Below are 17,281 nucleotides of genomic sequence, written 5' to 3'. Positions count from 1 at the left end.
GACCTTTAGTAAATGTAGACGGGGCTTTTTGCTAATCATCATCTTTGAGATTCACAGGAGTTTGGACTCTGAGCCCATAGTTACTCGTTCATAAGAAATACTTGTCTTGGACAAAAAAATGTTTTCAATTCTGAATGCCAAGAGAAAATGGGCACAGAAAATTTGAATGATTTTGTAGAGAATTGTTGTAGTGCTAATATTGTTGCTATGTGCATAGATGTAGACAAAAATTTTGTGCAGCGGTCTGGCAACTTAGAAACAGAGATTTGAATTCCTCTGTCTGGCATTATGTCGGCATGGTTTGTTTTTATTTTGAAATTAATTTGCTTCTACCCAATCACCTGTCCTGCCTCTTGCATTGTAGTCATGGACTGTGCAAAATGAACTTTCCCAACAAGCTGTCTTGCCTTATGCGCAGTTCTAAGCAAGACAATTTATAAAAGAAAAAGAATGCCGAAGTGCTAAAATTGCTGGTGCATTGTGACAGTTTTCAAGGAAATGCAGAGGCGGTGGAAAAAGCCCTGTTTAAAGTACAGGAACAAGATGAATTATCGCAGTAAGGTTAAACCTAACGTCATCTAGCCTGGCTAACTTTGCATGGCCTGCTGTTTAACCTGAGTAAGTTCAGTTCATGTCGACAATAGCTGTTTTGCCCCACTCAACTTTTGCCCATGTGTATGCAGAAAAGTGGTACGCCAGACCTTCTTCACACCAGTCTGCAGCCAAGGCACTGTTATTTGAAACAGAAGGAATCCGTGACGATAAATATAAAGCTTGTACTGTTTTCTACATATCCAACTGGAAAAAGATATCAATTCTCCTGTCACCCAATTTAACGCTATCAAAATTTTGTTATGCTGGCTTTTTTGTAGGCACTATTAAGAGTGGAGCAGGGATGACTAAAACATCCGCTTATTGAGCTAAATAATGGTTTCAAAAGAAGTGGGAATGCCCTGCGAAAGCCAGTATCGTCAAACACAGCGACCCAGAGAAGAGAGGTTGCATGAAAAGTGCAACAGGTGGAGTGTACTCATGATTCTAGGAAACTAACGCACAACTAAAAAATCTGGATGCCACTTCTCTGCTGCTTCACGGATATGTACACCAACCTAACACATGTTGACTGTGACCACGAACCCTACGATAACGCCAAAGTAAATCCGGCCGATCCCGTCCGTGACCCAATATTACAACCATTCAAGACATTTTAGTGATGTTATTGCAGGGGCAGATTCATGGGTGCAGCTGGAAGGGGGGGGATTTGAATAAGGGGGCGGGGTACATTAGAACCATGTATTCCTTGGACATTTTTCATCTAAGAAATGAGGTTGAACATGGCTGTTATTTAATATTTTCCAGCGGGAATCCTCTCCTTTTAATCAATTTCTCCTAATTTCTCCTAGGTGAGGATTACCATATATCCTAGACAAGGTTTCTCAAAGACACCTCACGAACAACAGTCTTTAGTGGACGCTGCATATTTAACATACTAAGAGAGAGTATTCTGTTTCTACTGCAAGCTCCTTCACAGGGATCCCATGTAATCAACAGCGGCAACTGGATAAAATGACTGGAGGCACATGGCACAAATTCTTAGAAGCGTCGAATATTTGACAAATCACTTCGCACCATATCAAGCTTGCACAGAGGCAAGTCTAAGAATGAAGCATCGCAAATGCATTGACACGGAGCATGAACTCATCATGGCGCAAGCGAAGAAACTCTTCAAGAAAGTCTTAGACCACTTCATCAAGATAAAAAGCATATATGGTATTTCATGGCTGTTCAGACTGGCTTTTTGCAATCTGTGGGGAACCAGGGCAAAAAAAATAACAACAGACTACACAGAAGCAGGAGCACACTGACTGAAGTACTGAATGATCAACTTTCGTACAGTTTCCTGTCAGCAGCCGCCGCGGTGGCTCAGTGGCTATGGTGCTCGGCTGCTGTCCCGAAAGACAAGGGTTCAATCCCGGCCGTGGCGGTTGAATTTCTTTGGAGGAGAAATTCGAGGCCCGTGTACTGTGCGATGTTGTCACGAAATTCGGCGCATTTTTGAAACAAACAAAGAAAAACCGCCGCGCGCACGACGTCTCGCCAGCGCGAGCCGAACGGGAGAGAATGAAAACCCCGCTGGGCGCGTGTCTCTCCCTCTCGTCCACCAACGCTCCCCGCCACGGCGTGCGCCGAAGGAATGAGTCATCCACGCCGATTTCTCTAGAACGTGCGAGTTGTTTCTACTGTTAACCGGGGAAGAGCAGGAAGCCTTGCGTGCGCTAAGACATGTCCCCCTCCTCTGCACTCGGACGTCGGCTACGCCGCCACGACGGCGCCACGCTAGAACACGCTGGAACCTTCGCGAAACGACTCCTGACTTTAACCAATGGGGACGCGCGGCCGGCGAGAGAAAGGAAGGGAACCTGCACGGGAGATGCTGCGTGTATGTGCGCGCCTACTCTGGCGCGTAGAACAAACAGACGTGCAAGCGCGGCTATAAAAAGGGCGTTGGCCGCTACCAGTCAGTCCGGACCGCCGTTTAAGCTTCATAGAAGCGCGCCCGTTCGACTCCCAGCAAAACACCACTCGGCCAGCATCGGACCAACGAGGCAACGTTCGCCAGTCTGCGGGACGGCGTCGTCGTGGAACTCTGGTCGTCGGACTGCCGCAGTGCCCGGTGATCAAATTGTGTTTTATTTGTTTACATCTCTCTCTTGTGTTAGTGCACTTTAGGTGCAATATTGCCTTTGTCTTGTATTCTCTCTCTCTCGAGTTTAATTTTGCACGAGTTGCATTGTTTTATTAATCACTTTGTATGTGTTTGTACTAGTGATTGTGTAATCCTCTGTATCATCTCATCGCTGTATAAACCTTGTTTTGTTTTGTCAACCTTTGGCTCCGACCCATTCTCTGGCTTGCGACCAGCGAAAGATGGGCACCGAACGCCCAAAAAACCTCTTGTCACTTGGTAGCTGGTCTCCGCTGAGCTTGCCACGCTGAGTCGAGGGCATCTCCTTTGAGTCCGAGACCGCTACCCCCACACGCTCTAAGGGTGTCTGGGAGCTTCTCACGCTTAAAAGTGCGGGAAGTGTGGGTGACAGATGTCAGTGCACGTTAACGAACCCCAGGTGGTCGAAATTTCCGGAGCCCTCCACTACGGCGTCTCTCAGAGCCTGAGTCGCTATGGGATGTTAAACCCCATAAACCAAACCAAACCAAACCATTTCCTGTCAGCACACATGGCAAACAAAGATGAAACCATATCAGGAGATACGCCGAAACAATGTGACAAGTGTTTTTTTTAGTCTGAAAAAACAGAGGGAATAAGCCAGTAAGGATCTACACAGCTGTTTCTAGGACAAAGCAGAAAAGCAAAGTTAGTGAAAAATGGCCAATAAGGAACATGGAGGAAATCAGGGTGGAAACAAGTGTACAGGACATGGTCTTGAAAGCTAAAACCAATACAAAAGATAAAAACGTCATAAGCCAATGAATAACAGGGAAAAGGCTAAAAAAATTAAAGTCGCAAAAGTGACGTTGAGGTCAAAGACCAAATGTAAAACCAGAAGCAAGTGGTGAAGGCAAAAAATAAAAAAAATATTACTGAAGTCCGAGGGTGCACATGGTGAGACAACTGTCGCATATCTAAAATCTGGTATTGCATGACAAATAGGCTCGTACTTTTTCAAATAACAAAACTGAAGGTTTCCTTATGCACTGTTACTTCATTGCCAGTATCTTGCCTGCTTTGATGATTTCACAAGCCAGTAAGTTTTTGTCCTTCGCTATTACTTCCCTTCTTTGAAATTCGGTTAAACATCCTGTTTCCAAAATTTTACAGTTCCGACAATGAATGCCAAGATGGCAGCATTACTCATTATCAGAAAAAGAACTAGCCTATCTGCCACGCAATGCCTGGTTTTAGCTACACAGCACTTGTCTCATCACGTGTATCCTGGGCCTTCAGCAGTATTTTTTTATTTTTTGCCTTCACCACTTGCTCCTGGTTTTACACTTCGTCTTTTCTCTTATTGTCAACTTTTATCACTTCTAACTTTTTAGCTTTTTGGCCTGTTACTTGCTGCACTCTGAGCTCTTTATCTCTTCTATCACTTGTAACCTTCAAGAGCATCTCTTATTTTTTCACTTGTTTTCATCGTGGTTTTTGGCATGTTTCTTGTTGGCCATTCTTCGCAACCTTTGTTTTTTTTTGCTGCTTCATAGATACAGCTGCGCAAATTCTTGCTGGCCCATTCCCTGTCTTTTCCGCTTAAAAAAAATCTCCTTGTCGTATGTTTTTATCTTATTTTGGTGTTCCGTGATACAAGCTTTCATATCAACTGGACCTAGCCTAGCTTTTTCTGCCGTGTATCCGACAGCTGGGAAGGTGTACAAATAGCTGTCCCCGTTTCTTCTGATATAAAAGTTGGCAGTTCAGCATCCACGTTGCCACCTTCTGTGCAGCTCTTTGCCCAACAGAAAGTGTTGCTCTAGCTTTTCACAGTAAACAATGAAAAGTTTCTGCGATTACCTGAGCTCCTTGGTTAATATGACAAAGTCATGAAAGAGCATTTATTTAGGTGTGTGCCAGATGTGGCAGATCACTACTGCAGGAAAACAAATTAGAATAAAATATTTCACGTGATGGTGAAGAATGTGATCAAGCATTCCACAGAAAATGAAATGACTGAAAGGAGTGCTTTTTTGCCTCTGACGCCTCCCTTCTTGGCTAGCAATTTCATGAGTACTGGAAAAGGAATGTGTACTATGGTGGCAAAGATACCTTGGTGAAAAGTGCATCATGCTGCGCCATCTAATATGTATTGTTTATTTTTTTTCTCCGTAACGCAAGTGAAAGTGCTTCTGAGGCACTGCAACAGCAACAGCCGACTCTCTTGGATAAGTCGGGAGCTCACTCCATGCGACTGTTTCTTAACAAATAGGCACTTTATCAAAGTGCCTTCATTGCTGGGATCTTGTAGCTGCCACTTCTAATTGAATAACTATTCTACTTGTGCCACTTTGATGCCCATTCTATTTATGTCTCTTGGACTGGTTGATTTATTAAATAAATTTTAATCCGTAATATAATATCTATGCATTGCTTATGCATGCACTTTTAGAAGAGGATCTGAAGGTGTAAGCATTTTCAATTCATGTAACTAAACTCATCCCTCAGTGGCAAGCGTCTTTGCTTTTCTATACTTTAAACCGTACTATCTGCTTGCAAAGTTGCTGGTCCATGACCTTCCGTGGCATTGTGGTGGCGACTTCCGTTTGCCGCTATTGGTTTGCAGTATCCCTTCATGCTACAGCCATCTAAGGGCACAGCTTGTGGTAATGTACTGTAAAACACAATTTTGTTTCACAATTGGGCTTCCCTCTGAAAAATACCAAAAAAATAGCAATGTAAAAAAAGGTAATGTAAATAAAAGGAAATAATGGGAGGCTTTGCAAGTATGGGCCTCAGCAAGGGCTCACACAAGGTGCGGTAAGGTCGTCCCTGAGGCAATGTGATACTGCCAAAATTACCTGGCAATGTTGCAATGTTGCAGGGGTTACACTTAGTGAAAGGAGAAAATTAAGAAAGTACGGAGGCGGGGACACATCTTAAGGTGGTACTGGTGAATCACTGTGTATTTTGAGGGACTGTTCTGCTACCGTATATGCCTGTGCACACAGACAGGGAAGCTACTGGCAAAGCGCTGTTTCGTAACTGTCATCACTGATTACTTAGTTAAATATGGGGTCCTTCACTCCATGCAAGGAAACTGGCATGCAAGCTACAAACTGCTGGAAATGAAAAGTTGCATGTCATTCAGAGATCTGCCCTCGGCCGTTGTTTGAGACATTGGACGCATACCTAGCACACTTCCCTCTTTTCTGCATTTCTGGAAGCATCTGGATATATCATATAGTATAAAAAGAATTTTTTCTATCTTTTTCATCTTTCGTCCTTCCCGCAGCACAATGTATCCAACACAATCCTAGCTAAACTCTCCGCTTTTCTAATTTCCGCTTTTCTTTCGCTGAAGTGTCTAAAGATACACCTGACAGACTGTTCATTCTCACTGAGCGTACGGCAGATGTAGCTGCCGGCCCATGGCTAAATCTCGTCCAACGTTATAGTGGGTGCTGCAAGCCAGTGCACTACTGCGGCGTGCAACACTCTTCTCTGCGAAGCATTTGCAAGTTGCATGCCACATATTGTGACTTTCGAGGGGCCTCAAAGGGAAGTTTTCCCATTCTTATATCGCCGGCTGTCATTCAGATGAAGTAAAACAAGCCCACCTCTCCCAAAAAATCTCAGATATATGTCTTCACACCCGGTTGCTCGTGCATATAGCACTACCATCGCTCGCACAAGCAGCTTGGTGCTTTCACACTGGTCTTGTAATTTGTTACCTCTGCTCATAATTTAAGCAAGTTATCACCAGCACTGAAGCGCAGCAGAATGCTTGCTAGATCGAACGCCTATGCTCTGCACAGCACGCATATCCCTAGATGCACCTATCCGTATTACATAAGAAACATAATGCTAGTTCTTTTTTATCACCAGATACAATATTAATCTAAAAAATATTTATGTTATGCCTCACAGCCATGCAAAAGCAATAGTATGAGGAATTTATTAACAGCGTTGACCTCGGTGACTCAAAGAAATACTCCACCACAATACACTCCAACATGTGGAGGAGCAACCACAAAGCAGGAAGCAAGTACAGACCACTTCCAGGCCAACATTGACATTTCTGAGGGGAATACAAGGAGAGTGCCTAGCTCGCAGCTTGGTCTTTCAGGCGGAAATTTGCACATATTGAGAGAACCGAGCTTAGCGTGAGCCAATGGGCCCCTCTCAGCCAATGCCGCACATCACACATGTATTTGGAGCACCGATCCCGCACGCGCACTCAGCTTCGACTGAGGGACAGCGGATCATCGTAAGTAAACAAAACTTCAAGTTCACATAGCCGATTTCGGCGCATGACAGAAAAGCACACATGTGCACCATGCTGCATGGAAATAGCCAGGAATAATTTTGCAGTTCACACACCCTAACCAAACGTCATGTGGCGAACGGTGCAACCGGAGAACATGGTGTTTGTCATGCCATCAAGTAGTTCATTGCATGGAGCTCTCAGAGTATGTGCGCCAAAAACACCAATTGGCTCATTCCGGGCAGTGAGTAAACATTCTTGAGCCCAAGGTATGACTAATCCTGATCGAATTCAAAGGACCACTATGGGAGTAAGTCGAGCAGACTGCCGGGCAAGAATCAAATGGCCGGACTTTGAAAAACACTGTCAGATTTGTCCGATGTCCTTGGAAAAAAAAATGATCCGGGTCTATCCGACGTACTAAGTGGAGAAAATGCACCGGATCCATCCGGCGTACCTTTAGCCACAGCCTTCTCTCGCAGTCAGTGGTGAGAGCAAACCATACAAAAATTTCACTGCTCTACTTAAATATCCCATTGTGAGCTATACAGACAAAAGACTTAGCAGATGAATGCATTTCCAAAAAGTGTTGGAGCTAAAGAAGATTATTTTTTGACAGAACTCACAAAATGACTGCTAACGTGAACAAGGTAGCCTCATTGACTTAGTGTGCACAAAATTTTGGGTGCAAAAATGAAGCACTGTGGTTGCAAAGGCTTGTACACTTACACCAAGATTCCAGTCATGTTGACGGGCACAATAAGAACGAACACCATGCATGACCCGCCACTAAACCGGTGTGTTGACCAAATGTTTTTAGGGGAATCCCCCAAGGTGGAGTATTTGTAATAATGGAGTAATTACTCATTGACAGAAAGCTGTATAGCTTTCCTTTGTAGCCGTTTGGCTGCGCTCGGGTGGACGTCAATGAGTAATTACTCCCTTATTATAAACCAGAGTGTCAAGCAAGTTGCTTTCTTCCAGTTCTCTGACTTTTCTATGGTTTCCCCGACTATTTAGGTCAAAATCCTCTGACCACTAAAGAGGCGGAAAAACACAGCAGCCAATGGTAATGGACAGTATACATGATCTATTCACAGCAAAAAACTATATACTCAAACTTCATATGCTGCAATAAAAATAGATTTGCTCTTATTTGAGGCAGCTGATTTCTTCTTGAAGAATGTCCAGCTTCAATGCGACTTATGAAGCTATATTTGCTTTTTCTGTTCTATTTCTCTAATACAGGTGGTTAACATAGCCTTTATCCTTCTGTACATACATTGTCTCCACTAAAAGTGTTCATATTTCAAATTTTTATTTTAAAGCACAGAGTATTAAAAACTGCCTAGATTACCAGACAAATGTGTTTATTCATAATACAGCAATGGAAAGAACCAGACATTGGACAAATACCAAAATCCTCATCATTTATCTTATCCGAACACCGATTAAGCACCACAAAATAAAAAAAACAAAAACAAAATACAAAATATAGCATACCCTCCAAATAACGCCAGAACACGATCAGCTGCCAGAGCTCAAGATCAAAGAAGCTCCAGCAGCCGTAGTGTAAATGCGATCAAACCATCACAAAGTTCATTGCACAGTTACATGAGCACAGGTCCTCATACTTACTATTAGCGAAAGAATGTTGACAATTTCTGCGAAGTACCGTCTACGACGTCAAATCCATCAAATCTGCATGGCGACACATTCAAATCTATCCATAAACAATGGATGGTTACATGGCCACAAAAGGGTTACTGGCATTGCATGCACAAATGCACTCTTCAGTAAACCCTCTCCCCCAGGTGTTGTGCTCCTCTGGGCAAATATCTATGACCCCTATGAGCAAGCAACGTCCATTACATCCACCAAAATAGCCACACACTGCTACATAATCTCAAAAGCAATATAGTACCATGTACCCTTTGCAACCCTTTCATATTAGTGAGCGGGCGCCATGCCATGCAGGTAGTACAGCCATAATATGTGAAGAAGTGGCTGAAGACCTACTCCACAAAAATTAGTTTTATCTGTCTTTCCTTTCTACAGATTTTTTCAGAGCGCCATTTTACCAGCTGCATTAACCGAGCAGCAGCAGCAGCAGAAAAATTTCATTCCATAGCTGATTAGTTCAGCAAACATTTTCTTACTTTTTAAAAATTGCTTTTGCACTTTGTTGGCATTTTCATAAAAGCGTTTTATGATAAAGTGGTATATACCTATAACTTTGATCATCACCGCGTATGTGAGAAGCGCCGAAACCTAAACAAGAAAGGTGATCACAATTCACTTAACAAGTGAGATCAGTACTTACCGCTGTGTGAACTCCAAGCAGAGGCTTGTTTCCTTGGGGTACACAACATTGCAAGCAAAGTACACCGAAACATGACATTGAAGCCTGGCATGGGTTGGTTGTGTGGATCACTGGCAGGGTGTCAATGCATATGGTGAAGGTCTTTGCAGTAAGGAAGCTGCCTCCTGCACAAAACAAGTTTTAAATCAGGAATGCTCGCCCGAGTGCAGTACCACAGGGAATTATACCTTTTGCAATGATGAAAGAAGAACATGGCATGTCGATGTCGTCATCACTGGCAGATTCCTGGCATAAGAGGGAGTTAAATGCGTATAAGAATTCTGTACTAAACTAGCACCATGTCAGAGCTGCAACTTTAAACCAGTTACAGATTAGCATGCAGCAGAGCATAAGCATAAATAAGTAATTTCTGTGCTTGTTCAGACTCTTATTTTTCCCAACAATGCGTGGTGAAATGCTTTGGATTGTATAGAAATTAGTGCCAACCACATCTAAAGGCCCAAAAATGAGAAGAGGCATGTACACGTGCTGGATTGTCAACAATACATAAACATTGCAACATTTTAGTCAAATATAGCACCAGAACAAAGTGTAAAAGCCTCTCAAGAGCAGAAGAGGCCCTCCATAGAGTGGTGTCGAGAGACTGTACTAGCACTGCAGTTAATCCGGCTGGCCGGTAGTGATTAACCTTGCACCTGCCAGCCTCCTCAAATGTCACACTACTAGGTCACAGGTGATTATTTAAGATAAGTAGAGCGCAGCTTGCGTATTATCTGAAGCAAGTGAGCAAACTGTTTGTAAATGGCTATGTTTTCAGTAGCATAGTACGAGGTACTAAGGTGCGCAGTCGTCGTGATCGGCGCAGGGCTGCGGAAAGTTCGAGCTCGCGTAGTGAATGCTTAATGGTGTACTGTTATCTCGAGGCGCCTATTTAGCGAGTACACGAAATATTTGCTAAAGAAGCACCAGAAAAATGCAAGCAGCAGATATCGTATTCAACAGCCACAGAGCCCAAGCAGACGCGCGCGGCAAGGTTGTGGGCGGGCGGGCGGGTGGATGGATGGTAGGGGCTTAACCCTTCGTATCGGGCGGTGGCTTGCGCCTCCTAGCCTAGGATTCCACCCCTCCCCCCTTTTTAATTTGTATTTTAATCTGTGTAATTTGACCATTTTTCATAAAGTTACTCCTCCCTTGACCTCTTCCAAGGGCTGGCCGAAGCGATGGCGCAGCTTAATACCGTCACCTTTTGGGCGCTCCTGGGGGGAGCCGGACTTTCGCTTCTGACTGTTACTTTTCTGTACTGTGCCGTGCCTCGTTTTCTGACGTCGGCATGGCGCAGTCCCGCTACACACCTCTCTCCTTACCCTCTCTTCCATGATTCAACCTCTTCTTTCGTTTTCGCTAAATTCAATCATCACCTCTCACCCGATCACGTCTATTCTTTTCTTAATTTTCTTTTCCAAACTAACCCTACCGACTCTTTATTCTTTCCAAACCGGCTCCCCCAATACGCCACATGCGTTTCATGCGTTTCATGTGTCACATGTGTCACACAAACAACACACACACAACACGTGCTGCACATGCCACACAAATCACACGCACCACCCATACCTCATACATCCCACATAATTCGCCTCTCGCTGGATCGGTTATCGCCTGCACTCACCTCTCCTGGCCCAAACCACAACACACTTTTTCACACGTCACTGCTCACAGGGGTCGCTTCCAATACTCGCACCACTACAGAAATCTTGTCATCACTCGCACGATCGGCTTCCCTACACAGACATGGCCCCTACACCTAAATTTTCATTTATACAAGCAAACCTCGATCACAGTAGGAACGCGACCCCGGCATTAGTGGACACTCGCAGTAAAAACAACCACACGTTCGCACTCGTTACAGATCCATACACAAGGTAGGACAGAGTGCAGGGGATACCTCCAGAATGGTACATCTTTCACGCCACCTCGAAACCACGATGCGCCATCATTGCTCGTCATCCAGTTTTCGATCTTTTATGCGAAGCATATTACTAGAGGTACACTACAGCCCTTCGCCGTGGTTGCACGCCGTGCACACCACGTGGTACAGTGACGTCACACCACGTGACACATGACGTCACGACAGAAGAAGACGGGGGGTCTACCTCGCGCCGTCGCTGTGGTTGCACGCCATGCAGACCACGTGGTACAGTTACGTCACACCACGTAATATACCACGTGACACATGACGTCACGACAGATCGCCGTCACGCGCTGGGAGAGGGAGAACGATGCCATCGCACAGACGCCGGAATGTCCTCGAGCGGCATTCCCGCGCAATTCGAACGCGCGTTCGCACTCGGTGTAGGTGAAACGCTCGCTCCACCGGGCAGGCAGACGCGGCTTCCGTGGCAATCCAGGCGCTCACCCAACGCGCGTCTCGGGGTTAGTCGGCGTTCCGCTGTAGCCATGCCGTTGTCTTCCCCCACGACGAAGGCTTCTAGTGGTTGTATTAAAATGACCAAGTATTCAACCAAGGAAAGCCATGTATTATCAAGCCTAGCCACCAATATGCTTCGCATCTGACTAGGCTTAACCTTAGCTAAGCCTCAGCAATTTTTCCGATCTTGGTTACCTCGCGCGTTGTTGCGTTGGTCTGCACGTCGGCCACTGCTTCATTTCTTCTTGTCACCGCATACGCGCCGCCACACTTTCCCAAGAACCCCACCTTAGACGACATTAGACACGCACTTATACTAAAGGAGGGGATCCCCGCGGTGGTGGCGGGAGACCTTAATGCCAAGCACGCCGCTTAGGGGCCGGAAGTGTGCGACGCGCGGGGAGGGGGGAGCTCCTGCGCTTCGCCATGGCTTCCGGCCTCATAATTTTGAATGACCCTGCGTCCCCTCCGACATACACCATGCCATACACGAACAGCTGGATAGACGTCACACTGGTGTCGCCGCCTTTGGCGTTGGTGGTGACCCAGTGGGAGGTGTCCGATACACTTACATTTTCGGAACACAAATACATCATTGTTCACTTCGGTTCCGCGGCTGCGTCGAGCCAGGAGAGGCGCCTCACGCACCGCGGTACATCACGAGTTCTAAATGCGCTAGCTTCTTCATCATTTCTCACAGCAGTGGTCGGTGCGGACCTCGCTTCGTCATCTTCATTAGAACACGTCGTAACCAAATTCTACATGATATACGAGCGCCTCAGTCATAAACACTCCTCTACACGTCCAGCTCCACGTACATCATCTGACACAACAGAATGGTGGACGCCAGAGTTGACTACCAAGCGCTCTATAGTGAGGGCAATGCGTCGCCGATACCAACGCCCTACAGATCCCACACTCCGAAAGTATTTCACCACACAATACTACAACGCACTAAGAACATATCGAAACAACATTGCAGCTGCCCGCGACGCAAAGATTTAAAACATAGCATGACAATCACTAAGATCCACAATATACGGTCGATCATTTCAATCTGCCTTTTCCAAACTACGTTCACCAGTCGTGCTGCCCCCCATTCGTAGGCCCGACGGTGAACTAACATCATCAACAAAAGAAACAGCCCAACTATTACTTGACACACAAACAGCAACAGACGACACATCACAAGATGACAACGATCACACACACATACGGGCGGCTGCGTCGGCATCTGACTTGGGGGGGCCCGATGACCCGCCGTTCTCCGTTGGTGAGATAACTCTGGCCGTGGGCCGGTTGCGCCAGGGCGCGGCGTCGGGGCTAGACGGATTAACGGTCAGGGTTGTTCGGGCTCTCTGGGACACGCATCCTCACTTCATTAGAATCATATTTAATGAGGCACTTAAATTGGGTCATTTTCCAACGGTCTGGCGACGGGGGAGAGTAGTCTTTCTCCCCAAGCCCGGTAGACCACCCGATTTGCCTCACTCATACCGTCCCATCGTCATGAACTCGACGCTGGGCAAAGTGCTGCAGCGCTTGCTCTACGGTCGATTATATCACTTCCTTGCACGAGAGAACCTGCTTCACACCAACCAACTCAGATTTACTAAACAGCGAGGAGCGGTGAATGCCCTCCACGCTCTCGTCACCAAAATTAGAGGGTACAGGGCAGACGGCCTCCACGCAATGCTCGTTTCAATCGATTTTCGTGGGGCTTTCGACAGCGTTTGGCACCCCCTGGTCCTGGCTTCACTAGGCCGTTGGGGATGCCCGAGAAATCTCTGTGCGCTGCTGCGGTCTTTCCTATCCGACCGCGAGGTGGTGTACCGCTGCAGAGCGGGCGACGCGGTTGCGCGTCCCACCCTGGGCAGTCCACAGGGTTCTCCGCTGTCGCCCCTGCTTTGGAACATCGTGGTGCGTGGATTACTCGAGCAGCCGATGCCAGAGGGTGTGTCGCTACAGGCGTACGCGGACGACGTTGTCGTCTTTGGGCCTGGTCCGTCCAGGAGGGTCCTACAGGTCTTGGCGGAGGATGCACTCGGCCGGGTGGCGACGTGGGCGCGAGCGGCGAGGGTTGTCATTAGTGCGGAGAAGACGGTTTGCCTCCTTGTCTCCCCTCCCAGAGGAGGCATGGGGCGCACTCCTCCCACCGTTCGTCTTGGCGGCACGGTTCTGAAATTCAGGCCTGCCGTCAGGATACTGGGCGTCTTCTTCGACCGCACCCTCTCGTTTTTGGCACACGGCGACCACCTCAGGGAGCGTGCCGAACTGCTTGCCGCGCGCCTCGGGACCTTCCTGCGGTTGAGTGGCGCACCGTCACCGGCCCAGCTCAGAGAACTCTACCAGCAGGTTGTTTTGCCATTCCTCTCCTATGCTTCCCCCGTTTGGTGGACTGAGTGTCCCCACTCGGGTCTTCGAGCCCGGCTGGTGTCTGTGCAGCGGGCCCCGCTAATAGCGTTGGCGGGTGCTTACTCCACCACTAGCACTAGTGCTCTGCAGATTCTATTGCACGCGGCCCCGCTCCAGTTCGACCTCGACAGGTTGAACGCGGAGTTTAGGCTCTTCGTGCTACGATTAGATACAACATTCGGACAAAATTCTTTTAGTGCGTTGGATGGGGCGCGGCCGTTTGATGATGCGCTCCAGCATCCGTCGGAGGTGCTTTCGTTTGGGTACGTCCGTTTGGACGTGGCGGCGGCGTCGTCTCCGGTGTTCCACGTCTACGCGGATGGCTCATACACACCGACGGCTGCAGGTGCCGCGTTCGTCATCTTCACTCCATCACACCATATTTCATCTGTTGGCCGTTTCCGGGTGGAGCTCCCTATGTCCGCTTACGGTGCGGAGCTCATAGCTTTCAGGGAGGCCCTACACCATGCCCTATATTTACCCAGATCGACACCCATACATATCTACACAGATTCACTTTCACTCCTCACCGCTCTTTCTTCACTCCTCACTACAGACACCACAATACACAACATCAAACAACTCTTACACTCCATTAACACAGCCAGAAAAATATCTGTTTCACGTCCCTGCACACGCCGGCCTCTGGGGTAACGAGCTAGCAGACATTGTTGCCTCCCGCGCACACAATTCACCCAGAATACGGACTTCTTACATCTCCAAAGCAACAATACGCACATCATTTCTCCGCGTGGGTCGGGTCCACTGGGCCACGTGGTGGCGCAATAACCACGAGGGAACGGGAATATTTACATGGGTACCCGACACACTAAATTTACCTAACCCTTTCCCTCCTTCAAACCACTCATTACACTACTCACAGCCCACGGACGATTCCCTGCATACTTTCACAGATTCGGCTTTACAAATACACCCGCATGTCCGTGCGGCCACCCAAACGGAGATGTTCATCATTACATTACAGATTGACCACTAACACAACACATAACACACAGTTTCCTACACCTACACCGGGACACACTTCAACCGCCCACTGGCGCCAGTGGCTGGACAATCCTCGTCATTGCGCATTACTTTTACGCATAGTATCCACAGTCAGTTCCTTGCTCCCTAATTATACACCATCATCCCATCACTCATAATATTCGTTCAGTGGGTGGGGCCTCTCTGGCCAAACGAGGTGGATACTCTGTGTCCGCCCCACCACTGACTGAGTACAATGCATGTTTCGCTCTTTCGATAATCATTTCATCATTCTTTTCTTATTTTCTTTGGAACCATTTCTGCATCTACACATCAGCCCTCCTGCACACTTAATCTTTTCATTAGCCTCATCATATTTTCACGTTGTGCTTCCTTTGTCTATTTCCTCCTCTGTTTTCTGTTTCCTCTCTTTTTTCTCTTTCGCCTCTTTTCAGAATCATGACACTGGCCGTCCTACACAGCCTGGGAAGCATCCATCTTATTTCTCCTCTTTCTTTTTTCGTTCACATCACCTTCCTCATCGCTTCCTCATAGCACTTTTTTTTCTCCTTATTTCATTTTTTTATGTATGTATTTATTTATTTATTTATTAATGTTTTTTTAAACATTGATTCGGTTTTTTTCGTCTTTTTTTCCTTATTTCCTTTCTTTATGTATTTATCTATTTATTAAAGGTTTTTTTAATGTATATATGTATATATAGGTGTATAATATTATTTTTTTTGCCCTTTTTGGCACCATCACTGCAACATTATCCTTATTCTTCACAATAAAAGAGCTCACCGGGGCTATTTTCACCCTCTGTGCTCGCTTAGCCCTTAGGACACTAATATTACCGTGCCCAATTTTTATTTTTCAAATTGGCTTTTTCCACCAAATTCCACTTTTGGCCACATGGGCCCTATTCTTTTATTTTTGATTGGTTTAAGCCTGTTGATGCTCCGCAGGTGCAGGCTCTTTCTCATTCCACTTTATTTTTGACGTTAATTTCGATTTCAGCATGTAATGAGACTCCGACTGGGACTGGGGCTGGCCGAAGTGATGGCGATTGACACTGGAGGATCCAGACTGAGCTCGCGTATAAAAGGCGCTCAAAAATTTCGAATGTCGACTCTAATGACATCAGTGCCATTGATAAACTTCGCTGTGGTAGCGCAAGTTCAGCACTTGAAACGCCCGTGTAGAAACTTTTCAGACTGCGTTGACGCGTGCAACACTATTTCGGCCCAAAAATAAAATCAGTGTTAGATGTTACAAAATAAACATAATTACTGTATTACTTGCACCTGCATGAATAAACGTCAAAAAAATTAAAAAGCTACAATGTACACTTATGATCCGTTCTTAGACGAGAAACGAATTTGAAAATCCCGCGCTCATTGACGTACTCCTCCGCTAACCAATCGCGTACTTCCCTGGCCTAAAATTTCCCGCGCTCACTCACTCGGTCCTTTCAGGTGTGCCCATCTGCAGACAAAGCAGAATTTGTGCACACATCATATTCCTGCAAACTATAGCGCTCTTCCGTGTTTCTCGCTTGTGCTCGTCTTTCCTCCGCGCGCTGTGCACCTTTTGTGCGACACAGTAAAGCAGCAGTGACGCATCGGCGGTAAAGCGGCTGTGGTGGGCACGCTATTCGAAATAATAGCATTCGCTCTCCACGCAAACGCAGGATTGCTCTTGATTCTTTGCAAGTGCATTAGGACGCTCACAACTAGCAGGGGAGACTGCTAGTCTTGAGATCTGTAGTGGTAACTAAAGCTATCCGTCCACTCAAGATTTTCTAAGGTCCCCCGGCGATTTATCTTCACTGCCCGTTTCAATAGCAGTACAAGCCCGCAACGATACTCCCAAAAGACGACAAAAAGCCTATCGTTCATGCCGCTAAAAATGTGCACCACTCACCTTGTGTGCGAACGGTCTGATCGGTGAAAATCACGGACACATGACGCCGGTATTATCCTAGCTCAGCACGCACCACGTCCATGCAGTCAATTGAAGAATGCTGGACCGGAGCAAATAGGACTGCTTCTCATTCTGCGCGCTAATAATGCGCGTAGAAACTTTTTGACCGTTAAAATATGTAACCTGATTGATGAAACGCGGCAAAGGTTTTTCGGATCACTTTTCTTGGCGGGCCGCCGCGGTGGCTCAGTGGTTATGGTGCTCGGCTGC

This window comes from Amblyomma mixtum, chromosome 2 (assembly GCF_055824585.1).
Source record: "Amblyomma mixtum isolate Tamu chromosome 2, ASM5582458v1, whole genome shotgun sequence".
NCBI lineage: Eukaryota > Metazoa > Arthropoda > Arachnida > Ixodida > Ixodidae > Amblyomma > Amblyomma mixtum.
Note: the sequence above shows the minus strand (reverse complement) of the source record.